Here is an 8,640-nt window from a genome sequence, read left to right on the forward strand (position 1 = left end):
CCCTAGAAAAAAAATGTATTTTTACTTTAAAAAAAAAAAAAGAAAAATTCCCTTATTTAACCATAAAAGCAGAGCGAAATGAGACATTTGCAGTATTATGGCCACCAGAATGACATACTATGAACCAAATGCAGAAATTCTTACCTCTTTCCTATGTTTTGTATTTTTACCTGTTTTCTTCTTTGCATTTATTTAATCATTGATACAAAAGTATTTGCTGAGCATCAACTATGTTCAATATCCCTAGGTTCTGGGATTTTAATGGTGAACCACAACATGGGGCCCCATTCTCCTGATGCTGACCAGTGGTGTTGGTGTTTGGACTAATGGATAGATGTTTATCAGTTATTGCACACATTCCAAAATAAATGGAGAATGACATCTGTGATCTCATCTGAGGGAATAGGGAATGCTGGGAGCAAGGGGATGAATCACACTATAGTCCACAGGAGAAAGTGGGGGTGTAGTTAGAGCAGGACGTAAGAATTACTGAGCAGATATTCTAGACTTCTCTTTTGGGACCAGACACAACTGCTGGGATCTATCAGCTTTTGCACTCAAAGGATTTGACTTTGAAAGCCATCATCAGAAGACGAGTGATCTTTATTCTGGTTAGTGAACCTAAACTTCAATATTGTATCTTCTTATGTCTCCACATCACCTCTTTTAAATTTGGCATTCAGAGTTTGTTCTTTCTGGAACTGTGAAAATCCCTCATATGTGCTGGATAGGAAGGTGTTATTCTACTACCTCTCATCCCTTTAATCTTTGCACATGCTTAGCATATTTTTCAAAATTCCAGAATATAAACTAGAATGTCAGATAACTCTGAGCAGCTTTTTTTTTTTCTATCCTGGGAAGTTACTGGTTTTCTTTTTTCTGAATTAAAATCTCATGGTTTTATGTGCAGATAGCAATACATACTGATTTATAGTAATTAGCTAGATAGAGGCAGTAGAGAAAGGCAGATAATAATGTCTTCATTTAATAGGGATGAAATAAGGTAAATGAGAAGTTAAGTGAATTTATAAAGATTGTATAATAAATTAGTGGCAAAGATGGTATTCAAACCCAGTTTTTTTTTACTCTAAATCCTATGCTTTTTCTATAGTATATCTAAATCAATATTTAGAAATATATTTATATTGTGTTAGGCTTATGTGGGTTTATTCAAGAATGTATTTATTTCAGTCTATCTCTGAAGTTAGATTTTGACAAGATTTTCCAATGTTCTCTTCCCACCATATTAAACTTTCTTTACGTGATCATAAATTTTAAGTTGATGACTTAAAATTTTTGTACTTGATGTATAGATAGATTTTTGCAGGACGAGTAAACAGGATGAGTAAAGTTTCTGAAATAACATTAAGGTACTAACCACTGATGCTAGACATTCCCAAATAGTTGAATTATATTTAGACCAGAAGATGGCATAAGAGCTATAGCAATGGAAAATTACACACAAGAGATTGTGGACTTTCTTAAAGGATTGCATTGTAAACCAGTATATATGTTATGCAATTATCTTTTTTCTGATAAAAGGAAGCATTCTTTATCCTGTGAAAATTTATACTTCCTTATACATAACAAACATACACACACACGTGCACACACACACACACACACACACATCAAAATTAAAACCACTCAAAACTCACAATGCAGAAACAACTATAACGAACACATAAACACCTGGAGGGTGGGAGCAATGTACATGCTTTAGAGGGCTAGGTTTTTATGCCTGGGGTCCAAGTTCTATGCCTTTAGGACCAGTTCTCCTATGGAGGATCAGAGTTTGTCCCTGGAACAGCAAGATTCATATCCAGGAGCCCTAAATCAATCATACACAAATTTCACATACACAGTGCTGGTTCTCTGCATGTAAAGCTAGGTTCCATATTTGGAGATTGATATTCCATATTTGGAGATTGATATTCTACATATGGAGTTCCCATTTTCATGTCAAAGAAACTGGATTCCATTCTTGGTGAATGATATTACAGGTATGGAGTGATAGAGTCTATGGTCATAGGGCCAGGTTCCTTGCTTAGAGATTGGGATTCCAAACATGGAGTGACAGGTTCCAGGCCTGGGAGACCAGGTTCCAAGTTTTAGAGGATACTATGTATGGGGTTCATTTAAGGGATTTGGGTCGATCACGGAAACAGATATGGCTATGAAAGGCAGTAACATATAACAAGCTTATTGTGCAGTGCTTGGACAGAACTGTGAGAGGGGAATGTCCCTCATAGCCTAAGTCCATTCAGAGACTTAAAGTGAGTAAGTCACCATCCAGATGGGGATGAAGGTAAAGGAACACCTAGGAGAGAGGAAGATCAAAGTGGGAGCTTATAAGTCTAGGGGATGTAACTCAACAGCATGGCAGGGAATCTCTGAGTCAGAGATCCTAAGGGCAGGGGTAGCTTGGAGTCTTATAACCTCAAGGCTCTATCTTATCAATGACTGGCAGATACTGAGTATAGTTTCAGCAGGCAGGCTCTAAACAGCTAAAATTTTGCTTATTTGGGTTATTTCAAAAACAACCCAATGGATATGTAAAAATTTAAGTATGATGCATTTGGGCTTCTGAGTTCACAGTTCTTAGCCTGGAGTGAAGAAGTAAACAATTTAGGGGCAAATGCACAGAAGCCATCTTTGGTTATTTATGTAACATAGTATCTATAACTGAAATCCAGGTACTGTGTCTGGATTGCCAGTTTCTACACTTGTGAGACCATGTTCCATGTTTGAAAAAAGACATTCTGGACATAGAATGCCAGATTCCTTGCTTGTAATGCCAGATCCATATCTTGTAGACCTTTCTGAGATTGAACTGCCCAGTATCCTATGTGGGGTGCCAGGTTCCCCAATTGTAGGTTCAGGTTACATGCTTGGAGATTGAGCTTTCACATACAGTTTGCCACATTCCATGTATGTAGGGTCAAGAAACATGCATGGAATTTGAAACTCCACTCTGAAAGTGCCAAGTTCCATACTTGTAGGGGTCCATGTTTGGAGATTGAGATTCCACACATGGAATGTCATATTCAGTGCCTGGACAGTTTTATAAAGGAGGACTAGACTCAATGCCCAAGGAGCTATCTTTCCATGCTCGGAAATCCAGGTTTTACTCATAGATGGCCACTTTCAAACATAGATAATCAAATTCCATGTCTAGAGTTAATTATCAAGACTGAAAGGCTGTTTTTCATGCTAAGAAGTCTAGATTCAGTATTTCAGGCCTAGTTGAGCAAATTCCATACTTGATGGATTAGATACTGTTTCTTTAGGGTCAGGGTTCACTCCCAAAAGGTTATGTTCCAAGCCTAAAAAAAGATATATCAAACAGATAGGAAGCCATGGTTTGCCTGGGAGGCCTAATTCCATGGCTAGAAGGCCCTGCTCTACATATAGAAGCCCAGATTCCATACAAAGAGGGAGTGATTCTATGGATTCACATTTGAATAGACTTTCCATGCCTATAAAATTAGATTTTCTTCTTGGAGGGTCAGGATCCATGTTTGAATAGCTACATTCAACACTTAGAGGGCCAAAGTTTATCCTCTTCAGAGGGCTAAGTTCCTCATGAAAGTTTAGATGTCAAGACAGAAGGCCTAAGTCTCATATAGAGAACCAACTTTTATGCCTGGAAAGGCATAATTCGTACCTAGAACTAAATCAATGACCAAAAGTATAGCTTTCACATAAGAAGTGCTAGGTTCCAAGCCTGGGAGATATAAGTCCTCAGAGTATCAACTTGTATGACTCAAATGCCAGGTATGAAGTCTGGATTACCGTGTTCCATATTTATAAAACTATGTTTCATGCTTGGAGAATGAGATTCCATAGATGGAGTACCAAGTTCCACTCCTATAAACCCAAGCTTAATGCTTAAAGACTGAGATTTCAAAGGTGAAGTGCCAAGTTTGCTGTCTAGAAAACCAGGTTCCACATCTTGAGGAGACATTCTCTAAGTGTTTGGAATGCCAGATTTCTCACCTTAAGGTAGTGTTTCATGTTTGAGGATTGGGATTTCATACATGGAATATCAGAATCAATGCTTGTAAGGTTGAGTTCCATTCTTAGAGATTGAGATCTGACATATGCAGTGTCATATTTCATGCTTATAGAATCAGGTTCTATGCTTGAAGACAGAATTTTCACCCATGTGATGTCATGTACCTTGCTTGTAAGGCGAATTTCTATGATCAGGGATTGAAATTCCATACCTAGAGTGTCAGTTTCCATTCTCATAGAGTTGGGTTCTGTGTCTAGAGAACAAGATTCCATACATGATGGATGGGTAGTCTAAGAAATTAGGCTCCATGACTTGGCAAGCTGAAGTCTATAATTAAAATAGGAGGTTCCATATCTGGAATGTAAGGCTCCTCACATGACAGATCAAGTTCCATATTAGTAGATTGAAATTCTAACATGGAATATCATGTTCCATTATGGATTTTGTGTCTCCTTAGAAGGAGTGACGGTGTCCATGACTATTCATCCAGTTTCCATTTATGGAGACTGGGATTCCGCACATATAGAACCAGGTTTTCTGCTAATAGTTACAAATTCCATTGGTGGAAATTAAGATGCCACAGGTATGTGTGCAGTTTCCATGCTTATAGGTTTAGGTTCATGCTTAAAGATGCATATTTCAAATGTGGTGTTCCAGATTACATCCTTTTAGAGCCAGGTCACATGCACAGAGATTGAAATTCTACAATGGAGTGTCAGATTTCATGCTTGGAAATTGAGATCCACATGTGATGTGCCAGGTATGATGCCTGGGAATCTATGTCTCAGTCTTTTATAGATTCGAGGTCTGTGATTGAAACACCAACTTCCATGACTGGAGTTCTGGACTACAAACATATCAAGTCATGCTCTATGCTTGTAGCTTGAGATTCCTTACATTGAAATCCAGATTTCCTATTTGAAGGGTTATATTTAATACAAAGAGCATGAAGATTCCATAGTTGGTGTGTCAGGTTCCATGCTTGGAGATTGATATTACTACATACTTGGAGCTCCAGATTTCATGCCTGGAAGACCAGGTTCCATGATTTACAGAGTACATGTCAATTAGTGACAAGCAACTTTAGATACGATAACCCATACTTCTGTGGCCAAGCTGTATATTTGGAAATTAAATATCCACACATGGAGTGCCACATTCCATCATTGTTGGTCCATGTTCCATACATGAATGTTATATTCCACACACAATGAGAAAGATCTCATGCTTTAGGTCCATATTCCATCTAAAGATATAGATCTTTAAAATCCATTTGAGCAATAACAAGTTCCATGCTGGGAGTCAAGTTTGCCTGTCTCAGAAATACAAATTCTAATAGTGAAAGCCCATGTTCCTTGAAAGGACTCACAGATTTCAAATAGTTGAAGCCAAGTTATATATTTGGAGACTAAGATTCCAAACATTGAATGCCATGTTGAAAGCTTTTAGGGACAGGTCCAGCTTCAAGATTGAAATTCCACAGATGGAACATCAGGTCCCATTCTTTTGGGGGCGAGATTCCATGTCTAGAGATTGATAATCCACATGCAAGGTTCTAGCTTCCATGCTTGTAAGGCCTGGCTCCATGTTTGGAGATAGAAATTCCAGGTACAAAATGTTATTTTCCATGTTTTTAGAGCCAAGTATATGTTTGCATACTGGGAATACCTACGTGTATTTAATGTTCCATGCCTGGGGGTAAAGTTTCCTTGCCTTAGAAAGCCAATAGGTATAACTCACACCCATGACCAATGTCTGAAATGCCAAGTTTCACCCATATAAAACTGTTCTGTGCTTGCAGTTTGAAAATATGTATATGGAGTGCTTGGTTCCACACTATTAAGACCAGGTGAGGGGTGCCTGGGTGGCTCAGCTGGTTAAGCGTCTGCCTCCAGCTCAGGTCATGGTCCCAGGGTCCTCGGACCGAGCCCCACATTGGGCTCTCTGCTCAGAAAGCTTCTCCCTCTCCCTCTGCCTGCTGCTGCTCGCCCTGCTTGTACTCTTTCTCTTTCTGTCAAATAAATCAACAAAATCTAAAAAAAAAAAAAAAAAAAGACCAGGTAAATGAGTTTCCCTTCCCTAGGCGCATGTTCTACACAGAGAGGTCGAAACTCCTTATTTTAGGGTTAAATTCTATGTTTAGGGCTAGGTTTCACAACTGGATGTCCATGGTTCATGCCAGGAAGGCGGGGTTATGTGCCTGGAAGTCCAGGCCCCACGCCTTAAGTATGCCAACCTCCCCACACATACTATATATAGTTCTGTGGTAAAAAGGCAGGTTACATGGCTGCAGGACCATATCTGGAAGACCAGATTTCATACATTGTGGGATGGAATTCTTGCCTGGAAAGGCTGAGTCCATGTTTGTAAAGTCCATGCAACTTTCCATGCCTAGAAGGTTCACTTCTGGGATGCCTGGGTGGCGCAGTCGTTAAGCATCTGCCTTCGGCTCAGGGCGTGATCCCTGCGTTCTGGGATCGAGCCCCACATCAGGCTTCTCCTCTAGGAGCCTGCATCTTCCTCTCCCACTCCCCCTGCTTGTGTTACCTTTCTCACTGTCTCTATCAAAATAAATAAATAAAATCTTAAAAAAAAAAAAAAAAAAGAAGGTTCACTTCCACACTAGAGGGACACATTCAATGCATGGGGCCAAGTTTCATGCCTGGGGGTAAAAGGAAGGAAAGGCCTCATTCCATGCTTGCAAGGCCAGATTCCATGCTTTAAGACCCAGGTTCCTATGAATAGAAAATACATGCTTTTCCAAGCCTAAAGACCAGTCCAAAGCCTAGATAGTCTGGTTGCACAACTGGAAGGCCAGAGTCCGTGCTCCAAAAATAGGCAGTCCAGTCCTAACTGTGCTCTAGCTGGAAAAGAGGATTTACCTTCAAATTTATTATTCCAGCAACGGCCATTCTACTTGCCAAGTTGAGACTGTCTTGTGACATAACCCAACAATAAGCAGAAAAATTATGAGGCTTGCCAAGAGTTTTTATGCAGTGGCACAGTTTAAGAAAATGCTTCTACTGAATAAATTTATTTGAAGGGACAATAAGAGACACAAATCAAATATTTTGGTTTCATACTTAATAGTCATAACTGTTCAACTTAGTATTTGCACCAGCAATTACTGAGTACTAAGTAAGTCTGTACCTGCACTGCTAAGTCTTTACCTGAACTGTATCATTTAGTTCCACGGGGTATGTCCTTCTATTTGACCGATTAGCTGTGGCACAGAGAGTTTTACTCGTTTTCCCAAAGTCTCCTAGCTGGATACAGTAGAGGAAGAATATGAACTCTGCTACATTTTATGTATTTTAAATTATAATGGGCTCTGTCTGCAGTTTTAAATGAGCCCAAAACAAGTAGTTAGTGTTAATTCCCTGACTGCACAACCAGACTCAGCTATCTCTGCAGTACGATACAGAAAACCTACATTTTGAACTGCAAAATAACCTTACGAAATAGCCTTAGTATAAGAAAGTAATGGTATATGAATTCCAATAACTTACTTATAGCAATAAAAAAAAGTTTCATTCCACTTCAGAGGTATAAATGTAAGGCATGCACACAGTGTGATATTCATAATTAGTTCTTATAAAGCAATTTTCATCCCTGAAGCATTTTATGAAATTAACTAATTAATCTTTACCATATCCTTTAGTGAGAGATAACTACTCTGTCTGCAAAGAGTCTTTGTCATGGGACTGAAAATGCTTTATGAATATTATATACTGTGATAAGCAGGCTCTAGGCACTTCAAATACACACAAGCTGACATTGAGGATATTAGGATTCACTCATTCACTAAGCAAATGTTTATTTAGTGTCATTACTAGAAATCCATAACTGCGGGGCTGATGTCCCCAGGAGGTAAGATAATGTCTGCCTTGTGGAATGCAGTAGAGATTATGAGGGTGTGATGTTCTCTTTAGAACAGACAACAAATCCCTCTTGACCTCTTTGCCCCAGATATAGAAGTGGTCTCATGAGGGCAGTTTATCCAAGTGCAGAGGCTTCCTCTTCCTTCTTTTCACATTTTTACCCTACAGAGTTGATTTCTGGTTTGGCTACAGAACATGGATTGCCTTGAACTTGTCATGGAGCCTCCAGTGTTTGCATGTCTTAGTCATCATAGCTGGTAACACTGCTCACTGCTTCTTTTCCAGTCCTGTTCTGTTCTCTAGCACTCCTCTCAACCACAGTCTGGAAATAATTCAGCATCCCTAGCCCAGAAATCTGAGTTCAGTATTCAATCTTCTTGAGTAAAGCACTGAATGTTAGTCTAGTAACACTTCTTGAAAAGTAGGCTTGTGTCTTAGATGAGGTTCCTTAGAAACAGACTTTGAAAGGGAACACTGGTGCAAATGATTTATAGAGGGAATGCTTTCAGGAGAAACGAGACAGGGAATGAGAAAATCAGGACAGCATGAGTGCAAGATATGGTTTAACAGGTCTGGTTTCAGCCTGATCTACTTACCACTGGAGTGCAATTCTCATTCCAGAGGCAAGGGAGCGAGACTAGTACATGGCCATAGAAGTCAGTCATTGGATACGAGTCACCCTCAAAGAGGGACCAGGTCCATAACTGGGACATCTCTAGGTGAGGTGGCCCTCATTAGCCT

This window comes from Ursus maritimus, unplaced genomic scaffold, assembly GCF_017311325.1.
Source record: "Ursus maritimus isolate PB19 unplaced genomic scaffold, ASM1731132v1 scaffold_9, whole genome shotgun sequence".
Lineage (NCBI taxonomy): Eukaryota > Metazoa > Chordata > Mammalia > Carnivora > Ursidae > Ursus > Ursus maritimus.